We start from the raw sequence: 19281 nt of genomic DNA, 5'->3' as shown, positions 1-19281 counted from the left end.
CACATACAAACAAAGATATTGTGTCCGCCGAAAACTAAAAAAATAATAAATAAATATTAAAATTCTCTCTCTCTCTCTCTTTAAAAAAACTGAAAGGTATAAAGAATATCATGCTAAACAAAATAAGTCAATCCCAAAGAACTAAAGGCTGAATGTTTTCTCTGATATGCAGATGCTAATTCACAATAGAGACGGGGAGGAGAGGTATTTTAGACCAGATAGAGGGGAGTGAAGGGAGGGGAGGAGGCATGGAGGTAGGAAGGATAGAAGAATGAATCAGATATTATCATCCTACGTGCATATATGAGTACACGACCTGTGCAACTCTATATCACGTACGACCAGACAGATGAGACCAGACGGATGAGAAGTTGCACTCCATTTACGTATAATGTGTCAAAGTGCGCTCCACTGTCATGGATAACTAATTAGAACACCCCCTTCCCCCCAAAGAAGCCTAATTAAATAAAAATATAATGAAATAAAAAGAATAAAAGTTTTGTACTTCAAAAGACCCCATTAGCACTTGCCCATCATGCCTGGATTTGGCCCCAGCACCACTACCAAGAAATCAAATCAAAACCTTTGAGAAAATGAAAAGAGAAGAGTATGGCCCAATGAAACAATCCTTGCCTAGCATGGGCAAGACCATGGGTTCAATCCCTGGTCACACTCACACACACACACTCACACACACACACACATACACACACTCACACACACACACGACAAGCTATAGATGGCAGAAAAAATTGCAAATCAGATTGCAAAAAAGATGAAGGACTTGTATTCAAAATATGTAAAGAACACTGAACATTCACTAACAAGACAAACCAACTAAAATGGATAAAAGATTTGAATAGACATTAATTTAAAAAGATGCAGGAATGACTAGGAAGCAGATGAAAGTTGCTTAATGGAATTAGGCATTAGGAAAATTCAAATTCAAATCTCCAGAAGAGGGACTGGGGTTGTGACTCAGCGGTAGAGTGCTCACCTAGCTCGTGTGAGGCCCTGGGTTTGATCCTCAGCACCACATAAAAATAAAATAAAGATATTGTGTCCAACTATAACTAAAAAATAATAAATATATTTTTAAAAAAATCTCCAGAAGATACTTCACAGGCATTACAATGTCTATTATTTAAACTGACACTGTTGACAAGTGTTGTGGGGGATCTGGAGACGACTGGGACCTGGTGGGAATGTAAACCTGTATATCCATGTTTAAGCTTCTTTAAAAATTGAATATTAAAAAAAAAGCTAAGCATCAACTTACCATGAGATCCAACAATTCTGAGTAGATTTTCTACCCAAGATAAATAAAAACAGACATTCACACAAAGACACAGATGCAACTGTTCATATCAGCATTGAACATTCAGAAACAATTTAAATATCCATTCATTGGGACCTAGACAGAATGTGGTATGTCCATTCAATGGAGTACTATTCAGCAATAAAAAAGAGCAAATATTATACACACCCAAACCAGTGTGCTAAATGGAAGCCAGTCGGAGAAGACTCCCTGTTACACAGGTACTTAAATGAAATATTCAGAAAAAGGCAAGTCTATACATACAGAAACTGTCTTTTTGCAGTGGGGCCAGGGGGAGAACAGAGTGACTACAAATAGGCAAAAGGAGCTTCTGGAGGTGACAGAAATGCTCTTAAACTGTGATGATGGCTGCAGCAACTGCAAGATCACTAAAAGTCACTGAGTTTTCCACTTAAATTTCACCTTTTGTGTGTGTGTGTGTGTGTGGTAGTGAGGATTGAACCCGGGGTGCTCAGCCACTGAGCCACATCCCCAACCTTTTTTTATATTTTACTTTAGAGACAGGGTCTCGCTGGGTTACTTAGGGCCTCTCTAAGTTGCTGAGGCTGGCTTTGAATTCATGATCCTCCTGCCTCAGCCTCTCCACTGGGATGTACGGCACCGGCTTTAAATTTCACCTCTTAATAAGGCTGTTAAACAGAAGAGTCCTGCAGACTTCCTAGGCTAAACCTATTGTCCCAAGGTCATTAGGGTGATTCCTCAAAGTCCAGAAGGTGGGTTCCTGGGGAGAGAGAGGGTTCCTAACCAGAAGGAGCAAATGAAAAACTTGAGCTAGCAATGACCCTGTTGACCTGGACACAAGTTCCTCAGGTGGTTGCTTTATGATTATCTGTTAAATTGTACATGCAAGATTTAGACCCTTTTCTGTATGGATGTTATATTTTGCAAATAAGAAAAATAGTGCTATCAATGAACACCAGGATAATATAAACCAGAGAAGGACACGTCTAATTGTATCTTAGTGGAAATAATAATCATCCATATTTGTTGAGGACGTTCTTTATGTGCATCATCCAGGTCCTGGGAAATTTCTGGGCAAGAGGGCATCATGGGGCTAGCAAGGGCCATGGGTTTGGGAAATTGCTGATGACAGGTGTGCCCTTAGGGGTGGGGGGCCTGGACCCCCAGGGGGTGCCTGAAACCAGGGATGGTACTCAGACCTATATGGACTAACTATGTTTTTTCCTGGGCACACACCTATGGTAAAGTTCAATTTATAGATTAGGCACCATGAGAGATTAAAACAGTGACTAATAATAAAATAGAACAGTTTTAACAACACCAGGTCTTAAAAGTGATTTGAATTCAGCTTCTGTCTTTTTTTCCTCTCCCTCCCTGCCCCGGCCCCCGGCCCAGTACTGGGGATCTAACCCAAGGGAGCTCTACCACTGAGCTCCAACCCAACCTTTTCAATTTTAGTTTCAGACAGGATCTGGCTAAGCTGCCCAGGCTGGCCTCGAACTTGCGATCCTCCTGCCTCGACCTCCCGAGTCACTGGGATCACAGATAGGTGTCATTGCATAGTTTCAAATGCAGTCTCTCTCCCATCTGCATGGGGTTGTCCTCGCCTTCTGTCATCCTGTGAGATGCCACGGTGCCTGCCTGATGATATGAATGAACAGAGGTGACGAGCAGGCATCCGGGCATCGTGGCCGAACCCTAGGCTGCTGTATAAGGGCGACTTGAACAGAGCCCTGGGATTTTGCCACAAGCCACCTGATCATTAATATCTAAGGCAGCTTCCAAGTAACTAAGAGGGGGCTGTGTACACAGGACAAAGGATGGATCTGCGCCCCAGGCAGGAAGGAGCGGACGTCAAGAGAGTTCGCCATGCTCCTCAGACCAGCGTGCCATTTCAATCTCTTGAATTGCTCATTTCTGGAATTTTCCATTTCAGATTTTCTGACTGCAGTTGACATAGGGTAATTGTAACCAAAGCAAAAGTGCAGAGGAGGAGGAGGAGGACCTCTCTGTGAATGTGTTTGGTTGCCCAGGGCTCCCTGGTTATCAGGATTTGCCTAATCTTGGAAAAGTCTAGTTTCCCAAATGTGCCCGCGGACTTCTAGTAACTCCCTTGCCTCATGGTTGTGGGGAAATCAGATGAGATCAGGGCCTGGCCCTCAACAAATGTTAGCTGCGGGTAGAAGCGTGTTACTATGATTAGCAGCTAGGGCCCCAGCGTGGGCCTCCATGTGTCAGAATCATGCCTCACTGGAACTCTGACGAGGAATGTGGGAGGGAGACGCCTTAGGAAATCACCAGATGAAACACAGCAGGACCCAGAACTGTCCCTAGGGCACAATCAAAACCACACCGGGAATTTTAAGAAAAAAAAAAAAAAGACAAAAAATGCCCAGTTCAAAAATCCATCCCAAGCAAAAAAGAGTGGAAGGGAGTACCCAACAGTGGTCATGATGTTAACAGTGTTCACAGGAAACAGATGGTGGGAGTCAAGAAAACCCCTTCACCAAGTAATAAACGCTCCTGTTAGCTGAGCATCTACTTTGCTCTGGGCTGGTGGGAAGTACTTTACAAAACCTCAGGGAAAACTCACCAACAACTCCATGAGGTGGACATTGCTTTCCCCATGGGGAAACTGAGATTTGGAAGAGAGAAGCTACGTGCTCAAAGTCACCTGGCAAGACAGTGGTAGAGCCTAGGTGAGAGATGAAATCACAACAAATTTAGTTATAGATCGAATTAGTTTTTATTCACAAGTCATATATCAGGGTGGCCTTGTGTGTGTGTGTGTGTGTGTGTGTGTGTGTGTGTGTGTGTTAATGGGGATCTAAACCCTGGGGCACTCTACCGCTGAGCTACATCCACAGCCCTTTTTATTTTTTATTTTGAAACAGTCTTGCTAGGTTGCTGAGGCTGGTCTTGAACTTGAGATCCTCCTGCCTCGGCATCCCGAGTTGCTGGGATTACGGGCCTCTGTGCACGGCTCTGGCAGCCTCCATTCTACAGTACGGAATGTGAGGTCCTACCAGCCATGGGAGAAGAGTGGGCTTTGTAAGGTGAGATCGAGGGAACAAAACAGTAGGACCAAAAAAGCTGATTGGCCAACATCAGTTATTTAGGATACATTCTGGAGGGGTCAAGGCAAAGGGGACTTCCTTACACAATGACTCAGGTAGATAGGAATGTCTGGTTTTTTTGTTTGTTTGTTTGTTTGTTTTTAGGAAAAATGGTGTTTTGGGGGTTTCATCTGCTTCTTTCAAAGTTTCCATGATGGGCTGGGGATGTGGCTCAAGCGGTAGCGCACTCGCCTGGCATGCGCACAGCCCGGGTTCGATCCTCACAAACAAAGATGTTGTGTCCGCCAGAAACTAGAAAAATAAATATTAAAAAAATTCTCTCTCTAACTCTCTCTTTAAAAAAAAAAAAGTTTCCGTGATAATGTAGCATTTGGCATGAGTGACTCCATTTTGGTTGGGTCCTGTCCCTTGGGGCCTAGCTCAGGAGCTCAGGACTCCCATCATTTTGTCTAAGAGCTGGGACTTGAATCCTAATAATGTACAGGATCTGTAGATTGTGCCACTATATGAATCTCCTCTATCTCTTTCTTCATTTCTAGATAATTTTGCTTTATGTTTCCCAATTTTTTATTTTAACATTTCATCATGTAGAAAACTTTGAAGAATAGTAAAATGAACATTTTGCCATACTGTTCTCTCTCTGTTTGCACTACTAGTCACCCAGGCTGGCCTTAAACTCGTGATCCTCCTGCTTCAGCCTCCCAAGTTGCTGGGTTTACACACTTGTACCACTGTGCCCAGCTCTGCTTTTCTTAATTCAAACCACTGTCATTTATTTATTTTATTTATTTTTCTTTCTTTTCTTCTTCTTCTTCTTCTTCTTCTTCTTCTTCTTCTTCTTCTTTCCTCCTCCTCCTCCCCCTCCTCCCCCTCCTCCTCCTCCTCCTCCTCCTCCTCCTCCTCGTACCAGGGATTGAACCCAAAGGCACTTAACCACTGAGCTTCATTTCCAGCCTTTTTATATTTTATTTAAAGACAGGGTCTCACTGACTTCCTTAGGGCTTCGCTGAGTTGCTGAGGCTGGCTTTGAACTCGAAATCCTCCTGCCTCAGCCCCCTGAGCCGTTGGGATTACAGGTGTGTGCCACCATGCCTGGCCCATTTCATTTTTTCTTAAAGAAATTATATTTTTTTAATCACAGAAAAAAAAGTTGGTAGGCTCATCTTCTATTTGATTTAGGAGCTGTATATTCAACCTGATTGGCTAAAAACATTTTATAATTTACATGTATATTTAGACCATTTATTTTTTTTTAAATGTATCTTTTAAAGTATGCTCCTTAGCCAGGCCTTACAAAGAGGAAGTGTCAACAGATACTGGGTATATTTATCGGAATAAGAAATACAAGTTCATTTTTTAATTAATTTATTTATTGTGGTGCTGGGGATGGAACCTGAGGCCTCACACATGCTGGACAAGTGCTTGCCCACTGAGCCACCCCCCTAACCTAGAAATACAAAAGTTTAAGAAATTATTTTATGTTAGGAAAGTAGTCCATAGAGAAATTAGGAATCATGTTATGATTATATGGAAAAGACAGGAAATGTGGAGCTGATGAAAGTCGTCTCCTATTTTAAGCAAGGGATCAATGGACACATTGTTTAAGAGTTCAAAAATGAAGAAATAATCCAAAAGTTTGCTTTTAAGATTTGGAAGCATTTACCCAAGGAATACATAGCAGAAAAAGTTAAAAAATATGCACGATCGATTACGAGTTACTTTATCCGTTTTTGAAAAGTAAATTAATTACCAAAAAAAAAAAATTATAGATATCTCTGCCCAGCAGGAGAGCAGACAACTGTTTGTTGTCCCCCACCCCCCGCCCACCACCACCACCACACCACCACCATCCCCAGGCTCGGAGGCTCCCTGGGCCCCACTGTCTTTTCTTCTCCTGGCTTCCCAGGACATTTAAACCATTACTCTTTATTTAAAAACCCTTTCGTAATATCTCACTCTCTCAAAGTGGGAAGCAAACAGATGCTGTCTGAAGTTGAGGGACAAGGAGAACGTTCTTTGAGAGGGAAAAAAAAAAAAAATTCCTGAGCTTTGCAAAGTAACTTGGGCTAACTCAGAAGCGGAGGCGTGGCCACCGCCACCCTGCAGGCTGCTGAGCCACTCCGAGGCCAGGGCTCCTAACGCGCAGCCTGCGGGGACCGGGGCACCGGCGGCCAGGGGCACAGCAGGCAGCCGCGAACACGGGTTGGCCGGGGCGGTTCAGCGAGTATCGAAGGGCGACACCCGCGGAGCAGCGGAGGGGTCGGGGTGGCGGGGTGCGCGTTGGGGACCCGTTTTAAGAGCAAAGCTCAGGACCTTGCGGGGCTTCCTAACGAGCGTTTGCAGAACTCTGAGTTTACAGGGGGCTGGGATGGAGGGGGGCCTGGGAAGGGGGCGCAGGGACGCCCGGGGACCCACCCCACCCCGGGAGCACCCCGCTGCGGGTGAGGACGAAGCCCTCGGTCACACCTGGGTCCCTACCTGTCTGGCGCTCCCCGGTGGCCCGCTCGCAGGGATCTGGGGACCAGGATCGTCTTCCCACCCTGCTCGGGAGGCAGTCGGGGGGCTCCCCGGTATCGGCCTGCCCAGGGAGCCCCGGGACCCGGCTCTGGGCAGCCGGTCCTCTCCCCGGGGCCGGCGGCTGCAATCCGGAGCCGGGACCTGAGGCCGAGCTCTGTGGCCCGCGGGCGGGAGGTGGCCCTGCCCCGGCGGCTGCGCCTGGAGCCAGCGAGGGCGGCGCCCGGATCTGGAAGGCGGCGGGCGCCGCCCGGAGGGAGGGCCGGGCCTGGAGCAGTCAGGCGCTGGAGATCCCGGGAGCCTCGCTGTCCCCACGTGGCTGCCTGAGACCCGGGACCCGGGTTCGCACCGTGGGCACCTCCTCTCGGCGGGTTCCGCCGCCCCCAGGCCCCCGCGGTGGCGCTGCGCCGGGCTCCCGGCTCCCCAAGCCCTTCTCAGTGGCCTCGGGGCTGAAGCCGCCTCCGCCATTCACCCCGTCCCTCAGATCCTGCAACCCTGCACAGCTCCTCGGTGGCCCAGCCGAGACTGTGAACCAGAAGCAGACTACATAGCTTTTTGTTTGTTTGTTTTTTGTTTTTGTTTTTGTTACTGCGGATTGAACTCAGGGGCACTCGACCACTGAGCCACATCCCCAGGCCTGTTTTGTATTTTATTTAGAGACGGGGTCTCACTGAGTTGATTAGCACCCTGCTTTTGCTGAGGCTGATTTTGAACTCGTGATGCTCCTGCTTCAGCTGCCAGAACTACTGGGATTACAGGCTTGCACCCCTGCGCCCAGCTCAGACTACATAGTTTTACAACAGTCACTAAATTATTTACTCCTAAAGACAATAGCTATTTATTACAGATCAATTAGAAACAACAAAGGGGAGTCCTCATTCCAGTAATTGAATCATCAATGGATGATAAAGCCATAGGTAAAATGTTGTTAGGGAAAGGTCCAAAATTCACACCCAACAGATGACTTCATTACAAAGGTGTGTGTATTTGGGGGATGTACCCATATAGTGGAGTGGGGAGAAGTAGGCAAGATACTTCCTAGCCAACTGATCATATGGTATCCCCAACAGTGGGACATCCTGACTTCAAATGCATCACAAAATTGCCTATACAGATCCTTTTTGAATTCAGGGGTGCTTAACCATTGAGCTTCATCCCCAGACTTTTTTATTTTTTATTTGGAGACAGGGTCCTGATGAATTGCTTAGGGCCTCACTAAATTGCTGAGTTTGGCTTTGAACTTGAGATCCTCCTGCCTCAGCCTCCTGAGCCACTGGGATTACAGGCATGTGCCTCCGTGCCTGATTCCCAGTGCCTCCTCCTGCATGTATGCTAGGCAAGCTCTCTGCCACTGAGCTACATCCCCTTTGCAGAAAAAGTATAAGAAAGATGATGTGAAGATACATTGGGAGAAGATGGCAGCCTGACTGAAGTGCCACACCTACAGGCCAACAAATGCCAAGGGCTACCAGCAAACACCAGAATCCGGAGAATCAAGGAAGGATTCTTCCCCAGAGCCATCAGAGAGAGCATGGCCCTAATGATACCTTGATTTCATTTCTACCATCTGGAACTTTGAGACAAGGAATTTCTTTATTTCAGAAGAAAAAGAAAAAGTGTTGAGCCTAAATTTAACAATGAGGAAACAATCAGGTAGTGAGAATGGGAGACATCCCCAAGACAATTGGCCAGGACTCTTCAAAAGAGTTAACATATGGCTGATGCCCTGGCACACACCTGTGATCCCAGAGGCTTGGGAAGCTGAGGCAGGAGGATCATGAGTTCAAAGCCAGCCTCAGCAATGGCAAGCAACTCAGCGAGACCCTGTCTATAATCAAAATACAAATAAGGCTGGGGATGTGGCTCAGTGGTTGAGTGCCCCTGAGTTCAAATTCCTGGTACCCCTCCCCCCCAAAAAAAAGAGTTAACATGAAAATCAAAAAAGAGATCAGAGAGTCATAACAATCAAATATGGTTGTTGCAACCCGATTGGGTCCTGAAGTAGCCTTAACTCAGGCTTTCTCCTGCTCAGTGCAGATTTTCTGTTCCCATCTGGGTTTGTCTCTTGCTATTCTCAGAGGAACCCAGCTGATGTCTGAGGGTGATGGAGGTGCACTTCCTGTTCCTAATAGTGGGCTGTTTTTGCACCAGGTCTCTACCCTGCATTGCAGTATGAATGGGTACTTTGAGCCTGCGGGTGAGGCTTGCTGCTGGGCTGGTCACTCCCTGTGGGTGAGTGAGAGTCTTGGAACTCCTCTCTGGCTTCCCTTCCTTCTGCTACAAGTTCAGGGATAGGGCTGGCTGCCAGGTTTTTGGTTTTTTTTTTTTTTTTCCTTTTCTTTTCCATTTCAGATGCCAGCATCCACCCTAGTTACCACCTGGGACAGTAGAGTTGAGTCTCTATGAAACCACCCTTCAGCTCTGGTTTTCCTGAAGTTGGGTGGCCTGTGCCCTGGGGAAGAGGGAGGGAGATGGCAGAAAGCTCAGACTGACTATCATTGGTGCCATTCTATCTCCATTGTCGCATTCCTCTCTATTTTCCACAACCTGGGTCATTCTGGGCTCCCTATTCCCATGTTAGAAATAATAAGGAGTGAGCTCTTCGCGGTGGCCCAAGCCTGTAATCCCAGACACTCGGGAGGCTGAGGCAGGAGGATCCCAAGTTCAAAGCCAGCCTCAGCAACTTAGTAAGGCCCTAAGCAACTCAGCGAGACTCTGTCTCTAAAAAAAATAGAAAAATGGTTGGGGATGTCCCTCGGTGGTTAGGAGCCCCCAGGTTCGATCCCTGGTACCAAAAAAAAAAAAAAGTAAAGCAACAACAACAACGATCCGCAAGAAATCATATAAGTGCTGGGAAGCGGGTCGTCAAGGCAAATGCACTTCTGCAGAAAGCCCGCTCCCAGCTGGAGTCCTGCGAGCGAGGGTCCTGGGCGGGCAGTTTGCCTGCTCTTACCTCAAACCCAGCGCAGCGCTGCCCTCCACTCTGATTGGAGGAGCTCCGGGCTTCAATCTCAGTGATTGGCTAACTTTAGAATTAGGGAGGGCAAAAGGGAAGGGCTCCAATTAAAGCTTTATTACATCTTGAAGGTGGACCCCCAGACTTTCTATTTCTCATGCCTGAGCCCCGTCCTAAATGTCGTCATTTCCCTGTGAACCATGTCTTCTGTCTCCACCTGATTTGTCTACCAGAAATGTGTTCTGTTGGTGTCTCATTCACGGATGGTCTTCGGGGACCACTGAATAACAGCCCATCTAAAATATCCACATCCAGAGCCCCAGAATTTGCAAATATATCACCTTACATGGCAAAAGGGACTTTGAAGATGTGTCAAGTTAAGGATCTTGCCATCAAGAGATTATCCTGGATTATCTGGTGGATCCTGAATGAAATCGAAAACGCTCCTCCCAAGAGGGACCAGGGGGAGTTAGGCAGAGGGGTGTGGATGGAGAGCAGAAGCAGAGGCTGGAGGGATGTGCTTCAAAGACGAAGGAGAAGGCCACAAGCCAAGGAACGCAGGGGTCACTAGAAGCTGAAAAGGGAAGCCAGGATTGGTGACGCGCTGCTGCAGACCCAGCAACTTGGAGGCTGAGGCAGGAGAAGCGCTTGGGTCCAGGAGACCAGCCTGGCCAACATAGTGAGACCCTGTCTCTTAAAAGAAAAGAGAAAACAAAACAAAACAAAAAACAACGACAAAATCACCCCCCCCCCAAAAAAAAAAAACCTGAAAAAGGAAAGAACATGGATTCTTTACTTAGAGCTTCCAGAAGGAACCAGCCTACTGACACCTTTTTTGGGGGGAGAGGGAGGAAGAATTGCTAGGGATTGAACCCAGGCGCGCTTTACCTCTGAGCTACATCCTCAGCCCTTTTTCTATTTTTTTATTTTGATAGGGGGTCTTGCTCAGTTGGCCAGGGTGGCCTCAAACTTGTGATCCTCCTGCCTCAGCCTCCTGAGTCACTGGGATTTCAGGTGTGGGCCACCACACCTGGCAGCCCCTGCTGACACCTTGACATTGGAGCAGGGGAGCTTAGTCCCACTCCCATCCCCAGAACTGCAAAAGAACAATTTTTGTTGTTTCAAGCTACTGAATTTGTGATAATGTGTTACAAAAATGACACACCTTGTTGCAAATTCCGTGATTGGTTATGACAGCAGTGGGAAAACAATAGGGTCTCCTTTGACATCTCTTTGATGCCCCATCACTCTGTGTAGGCAAGAGTGTACTACAGGACTGTTTAGGCCATTTGTGCTGCTATCACAAAATACCTGGGACGGGGGTGATTAGTAATGAACAGCCTGGGTCTCCTTTGAAGAACTAGGCCAGGGAAGAGAGTTAGCGGGATGGTTTTTGTTCAGCCAGCTGAGTCACCAGGGGGCTGTGGGTTGCCAGAGGGCTGCTTGCTAACAGAAGAGAATTTCAAAAGACATGAAAAGAATTTGAAAACAGGATCTAGCTTTCATAAACGATATCTCCCCAGGGAAAGAAATAGGAGAGGTGTTTACAGGACGGGTGGAATGTGTGCTAGTGGTGGTTTACAGCTATGGTTTAGATATGTCCCCACCCCCCAAATCTGTATGGAAAAGGTGGGTGGCGCTGTTGGGAGGTGCTCTGAACTGTAAAAGGTTGGGGGACCTAGTGAGACTCCCTCCCTAGGTTGTTAGGACATGCCCTGAATGGGGGTGGTGGGACTCTTGCCTTCCTCTCTTCGATTTCTGGCCCCAGATGTGAACATTTGCTCGGGCACATGCTCTGGTCATGATGCACCACCCTCACCAAAGGCCCACACCAATGGGCCGCCTGATCTTGAACTTGAACCTCCAGATCAGTGAACCAAAAGAAACTTCTTAAGTAGCCGGTGCCAAGTATTTCATTTCAGTGACATGACACCAACTAATACAGTTGCCTTATGATTACCAGAAAAGAGTCTATACTCATTAACAATTGAACTCTGTTTTTGGGGGAAATGCCAAAAATTTACTGAATGCACCAGATCTGTAAGAACTCGCTTATCACTGATCAGAACAGGATTGATAAAAAAAAAAAGAGGGTGTGTTCATGGGGGTTTGGAAATAAAACAAAATTTAGTTGCTGTAACAGGCATCCAACTTAAAAGTTTATTTCTCTTTCTCTGCTCCTCTCCAGACTGATAAAATGGCCTTGGTTCAAGAAGTGACTTGGGGACCTGGGCTTCTTCTAGGTCCCTGAACTATAACTTGCTGCCACTCTGTCACATCACATGTTGCTGGTCCAGGAAAAGATCAAAATGCAAAATTTAAAATATGTTAGTGTTGGCATATTGCTTCACAACACGATAAAATTAAAAAATGTTGCCATCATAAGTTGGGGACTCTGTATCTGTTAGCTACTGCTGTGCAACATATTACCCTTCCCCCCAAAATAGTGGCTTAAAACAACAATTTTTATCTGACATCTTCTGTGGTCAGAAATCTGTTGCCTCTGAATTAGGGTCTCTCTCAAAGATACAAGTAGGATGTCAGCTGGGACTTCGAGCCATTTCAAATCAATTGGGAGGATCCTTTTCCAAGATCACTGGCAGGCCTGTTGGCAGGCGTCTGGTCCTGACTGGCTATTGGCCAGATGTTAGTTCCTTACCACGCGGGCCTCTCCATCGGGCAAACTGCCATGTGTCTCTCCACGGAATAAGAGAGTCAGCAAGAGAAGGCCAGTAAGACAGAAATCATAGGCTGACAAAGGAGAGAGGGTTTTGAATGTTCTCAATACAAACAACATATATGGGTGGGGGGTGGAGGTACCAGGGATTGAATTCAGGGACACTTAACCACTGAGCCACATCCCCAGCCTTCTTTCATATTTTATTTAGAGACAGGGCTTTGCTGAGTTGCTTAGGGCCTCGCTTAATTCCTGAGGCTGGCTTTGAACTCCTGATCCTTCTGCCTCAGCCTCCCGAGTTGCTAGGGTTACAGCTGTGTGCCACCTCACCAGGGAAAATGGTATATGTTTATTGTGATATGTTAATTATCCTGATCTGATCTGATCATTATGCATGTATACATATATTTCCATGTCAGACTACCCACACACACACACACACATACACTGAGGTCACTGTCCTTTTGAAGTCTCACTGCATCATTTTGCCATCTTTCCTTTTGTTACAAGTGAGTCACTAGGTACAGTTCCCACTGAGGGGGAGGGGATTCCACAACGGTGTGAATACCAGGACGTGGGGGTCATTGAGTGCCCTCCCAGATAGACACTGTCTCCTACAACTGTGGACAAAAGGGGGTCGGAAGATGGGGACGATTAACTGTGCCTAGCACTGCACTGTCTCTCTAAGGGGAAAATCAGTTGAATGTATGCAGGGGACAGCGATGCTTCTAGACCCCAACAGTGACCACAGTGACCCCGTGAGCTTCCCTGTGCTACAGGGTGTGGTGTTTGTGCCAAGAAAGGCCTCATGCCTTCATATTTGAAGTTAATTTCCAAGGTATTAAAGCTACCAATTAAAACATTGTCTTCCATAAGCTTCCAAGTTCTATTTACAAGGATTAATTCTATTTATAAACCTAAGAAATTTTAACAGCCACTTTCAGGAGCTGTTTGATTAATGTTCAATCAACTCGAGCTTCAACAGCCCCATGTCCCACTTAGAATCTTAGCTAATTAAATTCCCTGAAATGTTCTGCTTTCGCAAATTTAAACTGTTCGATTTTTCTCCGGAAGCTCAACAGAAGTTTCTAAGAAGCAATACCTGCTTAGGCACTTAATGCTTACAATAAATTAAACATATCAAGATCTGTTAAGCATTCTAGTTTCCTTTACTAACTTAGACCGAAAACCTCTTTTATTTATGTTTTAGTGGAAAAAAACCTCAAATCTAAAATAATGAATTACTCAATTATTCAATTTAGCTGGGAAGATGTACATTTATGGTTCACATTTGTCACACTTTTTTTTTTGGTACCGGGGATTGAACTCAGGGGCACTCAACCACTGAGCCACATCCCCAGCCCTTTTTTTGTATTTTATTTAGAGACAGGGTCTCACTGAGTTGCTCAACGCCTCACTAAGTTGCTGAGGCTGGCTTTGAACTCGAGATCCTCCTGCCTCAGCCTCCCGAGCTGCTGGGATTATATGTGTGAACCACTGCACCCAATTCTGGATTTTCTTTTTTTATTTATTTATTTATTTATTTATTTATTTATTTATTTATTTATTTATTTTTTATTGTTGGTCGTTCAAAACATTACATAGTTCCTCATACATCATATTTCACAGTTTGATTCAAATGAGTTATGAACTCCCAATTTTATCCCGTATACAGATTGCTGCATCACATCAGTTACCCTTCCATTGATTGACATATTGCCTTTCTAGTGTCTGATGTATTCTGCTGTCTATACTATTCTCTACTATCCCCCCTCCCCTCCCCTCCCCTTTTCTCTCTCTACCCCTTCTACTGTAAATCACTTCTTCCATTTGAATTATCTTGTCTTACCCCTCCTTTCCTCTTATATGTCATTTTGTATAACCCTGAGGATCGCCTTCCATTTCCATGCGATTCCCCTTCTCGTTTCCTTTCCCTCCCACCTCTCAACCCTGTTAATGAAAATCTTCGTCTCAAGCTCTTCGTCCCTACCCTGTCCTTGTTTCCTCCCCTTATATCAGAGGAGTCATTTGGTATTTGTTTTTTAAAGATTGACTAGCTTCACTTAGCATAATCTGCTCTAATGCCATCCATTTCCCTCCAAATTCTATGATTTTGTCATTTTTAAATGCAGAGTAATACTCCATTGTGTATAAATGCCACATTTTTTTAATCCATTCATCTATTGAAGGGCATCTAGGCTGATTCCACAATCTTGCTATCGTGAATTGTGCTGCTATGAACATCGATGTAGCAGTGTCCCTGTAGCATGCTCTTATTAGGTCTTTAGGGAATAGACCGAGAAGGGGAATAGCTGGGTCAAATGGTGGTTCCATTCCCAGCTTTCCAAGAAATCTCCATACTGCTTTCCAAATTGGCTGCACCAATTTGCAGTCCCACCAGCAATGAACAAGAGTGCCCTTTTCCCCACATCCTCTCCAGCACTTATTGTTGTTTGACTTCCTAATGGCTGCCAATCTTACTGGAGTGAGATGGTATCTTAGGGTAGTTTTGATTTGCATTTCTCTGACTGCTAGCGATGGTGAGCATTTTTTCATGTACTTATTGATTGATTGTATGTCCTCTTCTGAGAAGTGTCTGTTCAGGTCCTTTGCCCATTTATTGATTGGGTTACTTGTTGTCTTATTGTCTAATTTTTTGAGTTCTTTATATATTCTGGTTATTAGGGCTCTATCTGAAGTGTGTGGAGTAAAGATTTGTTCCCAGGATGTAGGCTCCCTGTTTATCTCTCTTATTGTTTCTTTTGCTGAGAAAAAACTTTTTAGTTTGAGTAAGTCCCATTTGTTGATCAATTCTGGATTTTCTTAACAAATAGTTTTAATTCCAACCATCCCAAATGTTTCTTAAATATATTACACAAAAGTGTTTATTCTGCGCGTTTGGTTCCCGTCATCCCTGAAGGAAACCCTCAGGGAGAAAGGGAGTTAATGAAACTGACCCACCAAAACCAATTGACCAGCAGGGCGGGTGGCACATGCCTGTAATCCCAGTGGCTCAGGAGGCTGAGGCAGGAGGATCGCGAGTTCAAAGCCAGTCTCAGCAACTTAGTGAGGCCCTAAGCAACTCAGTGCCACCCTGTCTCTAAATAAAATACAAAATAGGGCTGGGAATATGGCTCAGTGGTTAAGTGCCCCTGGGTTCAATCCTGGTACCAAAAAAAAAAAAAAAAAGGTATTTGACCTACTCCCCCCATGACCTGGCTTTGTTAAACCCTATAAAACTGCCCATTGTTGGAGCCCGGCACCATTTTCCCCTTGAAAATGCGACTCTCCACTGCTTAACAAAGTGTCGCCATCTGCTGAGGGTGGCCTCTCTTTCTTCTTCCTTTTGTATCCTCTTCCACTTGCTTTCAGTCCCTCTGTTCAAAGTCACGCTTCCCGGCCTCCATGGAAAGAGGCTCTTAGGAAAACAGTTCACCCCCGTGCGGGGAGGCTCATTCTGGGTCAGAGATCGGGAGCCGGAGGGGAGACTTGGATTTCCTAGTTATGAAAAGACACAGACTGAGTCCTTATTCGGTGGTCACCCTAACGGAAGGACTTCCTGGGCAACAGGGGTCTGGGCCGCGGCCTGCGCGCCAGGTTCTAGGGTGCCGTCCCCTCAGTTGTCCAACCACGACTGGCTCCTGAGTCACATGGTCTCTAGCAGAAGAGGCAGATGGAGGCACAAACCAGGGGACAAGTTTTTCTTGGGACTTCGATAGAGCAGCATGGAGACTTTAACCTTGAGGGACGGGCCATCAGTCTGGGTCAAATGTTTCTCTCTCTCCCTGAATCCTCACATTTATCTTGTGAGAAGGATGAGTGGCTGCAGCTGTTTAAAGAACACATGGGGGAGGAGGAGCAAGCTCAAACCCTGCGAGTTAACAGAAGTCAAGAATTCTGGGAATTTGCTGTTTGGGTGTCAACTCAACAGCTTTTTTTTCTTTTTTTCTTTTTTGGTTACGAGGCCGCCATATCCTCAGCCCTTTGTACTTTTTGTATTTTTCATTTTGAGGCAGGGTCTCACTAAGTTGCTGAGGGCCTTGCTAAGATGCTCTGGCTGGCCTCCAGTTTGCAATCCTCCTTCCTCAGCCTCCCAAGTATCTAGGATTGCAAGGTGGGCCACAGTGCTGGGAATCAATAGTTTTATTCTTTATGTTGTTTCTTCTTGGAGAGTCCTGGCGAGGCGACCCTGGCTTTAATGATGTCCCTGGTTTCTGAACTGATTTGGCAGTTTGGGAGAGACTGAGTGAGAGGGTAGGGAAAGGGATATAGCATGCTTTCTTTGTGGGGGGTACCAGGAGTTGAACTCTCAACCACTGAGCCACATCCCAGCCCTATTTTGTATTTTATTTGGAGACAGGGTCTTACTGAGCTGCTTTTGCTAAGGCTGGCTTTGAACTTTCGACCCTCTTGCCTCAACCTCCCTAGCCGCTGGGATTGCCCAGCCGTAGCATGCTTTTCATAGCTAACAAGCCATGAGTTAAGGCCCAGGAGTGAATCTGCCCTATTTTAGGGGGTGGGGGGCCCATAACCAGTGACATCAGGAGGATGTGTGAAGTTCTCCCTCCGTGACTCACCCTGGGTGGCCATGGGCTGGTCTAAGTACTGCCCAAAGCTACTCTAAATTCTTTCCACATTCAGTCTCATTCAGTCGGGTCCAGCAACAACCCCTGGGGACAGTTAAATGACACCCAGTGTGCTGATGATATGGCTCCAAATCCCTTTGCCTGGCTTTGCTCCTGGCCACGCTGAAGTCACGGATGGTGACCCAGAGATGAGCAGGCACAGCCCTGAGGGTCCCTCAGGGGTGGCACAGATTGTCACCAGGAGAGCTCAGCTCCCGCCCTGTGTCAACGAGGGTGGAGACGGCACAACAGTCTGAAATCCACCAGGCTCCCACCCCCACCCCATCCAGTGTGTTAGCTTCCCCCCCTCCCAGGGCCTAGTGCACAAGGCAGACCTCCCCCAGCCCTGGCTCCACTTCTTAAAACCTCAGAGGCCCCACAGGCTGGAGGAATGGAGGAGGAGGCAAGGGGCCCACTTGGGGGAGATCAGATGTCAGGCCCAAGGGCTCCAAAGCCAGCCCTGCCCATCAATCAGCCCTGGAGGAGCACCTGTGATTGGCAGCACCTATTATATGCAGAGCCTTGGGGGGGGGGCTCCCCTCCTGAAGGTAGACAGCTGTCAACCAGGGGTTGTAGCGACCCTGCCTGATACTGGTGGCAAAAGTGGGACAGCGTATGCATAAATTCTGAAGGAAAATCAGCAGAGTTTGCTGTGGAATTGGATTTACTGTGAGAAGGACAGGAGGGACTGGAGGGGACCCACACGGGAGGGGACCCACACAGGAGGCCCGGGCCTCTGCTCAGGGCAGTTGGCTAAATGAAGACACATCTCCCTAGAGAGGGGAGGGGAACAGGTAAGGACTGGTTAAGAGAGGCGCGAAATCAGATTTTCTGGGCTCATGCTCTGAACTTCAAGGCCAAGGTTTTGTCTGGATTTTGTCACCATCACCTGAGCAAGGAATGCACCGAGGGAACAATCCACCCACAGATCACTAGACAGAAGTTTTGCAGAAGGACTCACCCCTCCAAGTGTATTCTGATATTTTCTTTCATATTTTATTTAAAAAATTGCCTGGGCATGGTGGTGCATGCCTATAATCCTGGGGATCCCAGAGGCTGAGGCAGGAGGATCCCAAGTTCAAGGCCCACCTGGGCAATTTAGCAAGATTGTGTCTCAAAATAAAAAATACAAAGAAGGGCTGGGAATGTAGCTCAGTGGTGGAGGAACCCTGGGATCAATCCCCAGTGTCACAAAAAAAGTTTTAAAAGGTGAAATAAAATAAAAATGAAGCAAGGTAAATTATGCCAACAAGGGGTCCCTCAAGGATTCTGACTCAGAGATAGGCACACTGTGTGATAGTCCATAAGTAAATGGCCCAGGCTGGAGATGACTGGGGACCATGTGTCCTCTACTCACATGCTACAGGAGTGGCAGGACAGCCTAAGAATGCATGGGGCCATGTGAGATGGGGCCAGTTAAACTTCAGCAGGTTCAACCACAAAGGGGAAGACAGGGAGAGAGGTCACCTGGAGCTGATTGGTTTCTGCCACAAAACTATGGCAGATACAGCACTAAGCTTGAACAAGTATGGTTTAATCAAATTCCCACAACCCTACGAGGAAGTTATATGATACAGGAGTGCTTTTGGTTGCAAGTAACAGGAACTCCAGCTAACAGTGGGTCTCACTAACAAAAGAGTACTTATTGTTTTGCAGTATTGGGGGTGGAACCCAGATTCTTTATTTCTTGCACTGAGTTTTGAACCCAGGGGGTGCTTTACCTTTGAGCTATATTCCCACTCATTTTTTTTTTTAAATTCTGAGAGAGGGTCTTGCTGAGTTGCTGAGGCTGGCCTCAAACTTGCAATTCTGCCTCAGTCTCCCAGGTCTCTAGATGATAGGCCTGTGCCACCCTGCCCAGCCAGAACCCAGACTCTTGAGCATGCTAGACAAGTGCTCTACCACGGAGCCACAGCATCTCCAGCCTATGAGGGCACTGATTCATTTAACAAACACTTTGGGACAAGCTACTTCAGGCTTGGTCCAGTCGTTCAATGATATCTTCAAAGAGCAAAGTTGTTTCTATTCCTTTTTGCCATTAGCATGCTGGCTTTTATCCATCAAGATGGCAGCCTCAGTTGCAGAACTTGATACCCAAAGGCAGGAAGATGTGGGAAGTGATGGCCATCCAG

Source organism: Urocitellus parryii, assembly GCF_045843805.1.
Source record: "Urocitellus parryii isolate mUroPar1 chromosome 13 unlocalized genomic scaffold, mUroPar1.hap1 SUPER_13_unloc_5, whole genome shotgun sequence".
NCBI classification, from domain to species: domain Eukaryota; kingdom Metazoa; phylum Chordata; class Mammalia; order Rodentia; family Sciuridae; genus Urocitellus; species Urocitellus parryii.
Note: the sequence above shows the minus strand (reverse complement) of the source record.